At 45.5% G+C, this 3,579-nt stretch overlaps 1 long non-coding RNA gene across 1 annotated transcript in view; it reads right to left on the minus strand.

The window, feature by feature from the left end:
* Positions 1 to 3,275, minus strand: part of LOC107183099 — a 13,571-nt gene extending 10,296 nt beyond the window's left edge. Inside the window, exons 1-2 of the long non-coding RNA XR_001513871.1 lie at positions 3,265 to 3,275; positions 2,861 to 2,863 (exon numbers count right to left, since the gene is read on the minus strand). This is a non-coding gene — a long non-coding RNA (uncharacterized LOC107183099). The remainder of the gene's footprint in view (positions 1 to 2,860; positions 2,864 to 3,264) is intronic.
* Between the last annotated feature and the right edge of the window lie 304 nt (positions 3,276 to 3,579).

Consider the following 3,579-nt stretch of genomic DNA (forward strand, 5'->3'; position numbering starts at 1 on the left):
TGTCCTCTCTTTTTTCCTAGATAGCCATTTCCCTGAAGGAAGAATCTGTACATGACTCCATTCTGTATTTTGCATGACACCCGCACAGTGCTCTGTGTTTGTACATATTCAGTACACGAGTCTTAAACATCCAAGGAGTGGAAAAGAAAGTATGAATGTGTAAAGGAACCAGCCTCTGATATCAGTTCATAGGATGGTGATGGGCTGGAGGGAGAGATGTTTTTGAGGGGAGAGGCCTTCCCAGATACCTCGGCACCCATCTGGGAAAGTGAGCGTGCCATCTCCGTCTCAGTAGTAGAGCACTTGTTTCTTAGAAATCACACCTTTTGCTCAGTTGTACATCTCAGCAGGCAGGCAGGGGCACAGAGGGGAACATGCATGGCTTCCAGTGAGTTGGGAAAATGAGGTTAGGTTTCAATTCAGATAGTTATTTGTGTTTTCTGGGTCTGCACGGTCGATAAATTTTCAATGAGCAGTGATTCTGTTCCTCATCTTTCACGCTTTATGGTACTTCAGGGAATGAAAGCATAACATCCTGCTTTCCCATAAGTTCTCTGGCCGCTACCCTGGCACCAATTAAAGACATGTCTATGCAATTAATCAAAACCAATTTGGAAGCACTCTGGCGCTGCTCCTCTGATGTGCTGCCTGCTCCATATACAGTAGTTCCTCAGCTGCAGCCATGGAGCCAGGCACATAGGAGCTTTTGATGAACTAGCTGTACTGGCCCAAGTGTTAACTATGTCATCTGACATGACTAATGAGGCACCCAACTTGATCCGCGTGAGCAGAGCAGCCCTGCTGTCTGGAGGAGGCTCAGTTTCCACAGCCAGCCTCGGAAGGGGCTGCAGCGTGCATGGTACACACTCCATCATGTCAGCTGGAGTCCTGGAGGCCTCTAGTGTTAGAGCTGGGAGTCATCTACTGAGAGGGTGATGGAAACTGTGGACTAAGCTCTATGCTGGGCACTGGAGGGAATGTAAACCAATTTAAACTTCTAGCTCAGCCTCCTCGTTCTATAGACATGGAAACCAAGACCCAGCAAATATGTGGGGCTTGCTAGACACCTGAGCGTTGGGGAGAGAAATAAAGGAGAAGGGATGGTCCCTATCCTTGAAGAGTTAAATTATAGATGCTTAGAAAAGTAACAACTGGAACCTGATGCAAGTACACCTTACCAAGGGTTAAATCATGGATTTCCTTCCTTCATTCTGCAAATGTTTATTAATGGGAGGAGAGTGTGTTCTTGTCACCTCTGCAATCCCCAAAGCATGAGATCTGGAGTCAACAGATCCAGGTTTGCGTCCCAGCTCTACTTTCAGTTGATGTAATCTTGAGCAAATCACTTCATTTTTCTGAGCCTTGGTTTCCTCAGCTGCAACACTGGGACAAGCCAATTACTACTGCCCACCCACCCTACTTCCTAGAGTCCTGGTGAGGCCCAGCACAGTTCAGGTGTGTGGAAGTGTAAGCAAGAGTCTCTGCACATGTTAGTTATTACTCATATCATTACAGCCTCGAAGAGCTCCTGGCTGAAAGCTCTGGAATAAGGATCCACAGCTAGTTTTAACTCTCTTCCTCTTCCTGCCCCTTCAAAATGCACAGGAAAGAAATGAGTATAAAACCAACTGGTCAGATCTGCCTACAGTTTTAACAGTTTCCCCAGACAGTCCATGACACAGAAAGAGGAAGAATTCAGCCATTGTAATGTAATGTCTTTCCACACATTGATTGAGCACCTACCATATGCCAGATGTTGGCCACACTGTATAGGAAATCAGAGTTGGATAAGGCATGTTCCTTGGCCACTTTGAGAAGCTCACCAGTTAGTGGAAGAAACAGACAGGGACATAAATAACTATAGCATACTTCAGAAAAAACAATTGCCATGGGAAAGATACAAATCAAGTGCTGTGGGAGCCAGGAGAGATTGGGAAATGTTTCCTCAAGGAAGTGGCATTAAAGGATGGGCAGGTTTAGCTTTGTCAGGAAGCACGGGAAATCCTGAAAGGAATGCTCAGAATATAATCCAGTGAGGTATGAGGTGTGAGCATGAACAAAGGAAAATCACTGGGTCCCAGCTCAGGCATGGATGCTGCTGTTTCATTGTTCCCTTTGCTGGCTGGGGTCACCTTGGCCTTTCTGTCCTAATCAGAGAGAATCCCATACTGGTCCTTCCTCCAGCAAGGCTGAATCAAACCCCAGGCAGGCGAGCCATCAGTGAATGAACAGGGAACAGCAACAACCAATAGATGCAGAGCAGCTTGGCTGAGAAGTGCCAGTCACAGCCATACCGCCCCAGCCCAGGTGAGCGCTTCACATGAATGCAGCAATGACACCATTACCTGGAGCAGGATGACAAAGACCTGAAGCCTCTTGGCATGGGTCATGCTGGCTGTTTCTCTCCTTTCCTGCTTTGTCTAGAACAGCAGTTCTCAACCTGTGGGTCGCGACCCCTTTGGGGGTCAAATGACCCTTTCACAGGGGTCGCCGAAGACCATCGGAAAACACATATATAATTACATATTGTTTTTGTGATTAATCACTATGCTTTAATTATGTTCGATTTGTAACAATGATATTGGGGGTCACCACCACATGAGGAACTGTATTAAAGGGTCGTGGCATTAGAAAGGTTGAGAACCACTGGTCTAGAAGAAGCCAACTTCTTTATGAGTACTGCTGTCAGAGTAGCTTTGGAGGGCTGGGAGCTGCAGCTAGACTCAAGGAAAGGCCATGGGCAGCCCAGGGGCTCATATTTTCTGTCTTCCCATTTTTCACTATAAATTGTTTTTTATTGCACAAAGAAGACAGTGAAAAGTACATAAACCCTAAAATTAAGAGAAAGGAAAGAGAACACCTACTCACACATTATCTGTTTCCATTCCCCCTTGCCTCTTCCTGCTGTTGACTATGAGCATAATTATTATTTTTTTGGCTGCTTTCATCATTGATACAATTATATATTCTATTTTTATTGCTGAGAAGTATATCATACAGCTTTCTCCATTTAGTTGCTGCCAACCCCTGAACTCCACACAGACATGGCCCTGCTTCCCCATGACTGAAGAAAGATGCCAGGGCCATGTAAAAGTGGTACCTCATAGATAACATGGTTGTCACTGACAATTGGCATCCACTGACTGCTTTGCCTTCACATAGACCAGGGTTGGAATCTCAGCTCCTCTGCTTCAAATCTTGATTGCCCTAGACCAGTGGTCAGCAAACTCATTAGTCAACAGAGCCAAATATCAACAGTACAACGATTGAAATTTCTTTTGAGAGCCAAATTTTTTAAACTTAAACTATATAGGTAGATACATTGTCATTAACTTAATTAGGGTACTCCTAAGCCTTAGGAAGAGCCACACTCAAGGGGCCAAAGAGCCGCATGTGGCTCTCGAGCTGCAGTTTGCTGACCACTGCCTAGGCCCTAGACCAATCCCACTCGATCTCTTTGAGCCTCAGGTCCTTGTCTATAAAATGGGTATAGTATTAATACCACCCTCATGGGATTGCTGTGAGGATGAAATCGGATACCGGAAGGGAAATGCCCAATAAATAAATGGTAGTTCCCCT

Source organism: Myotis davidii, unplaced genomic scaffold, assembly GCF_000327345.1.
Source record: "Myotis davidii unplaced genomic scaffold, ASM32734v1 scaffold139, whole genome shotgun sequence".
Classification (NCBI taxonomy): Eukaryota; Metazoa; Chordata; class Mammalia; order Chiroptera; family Vespertilionidae; genus Myotis; species Myotis davidii.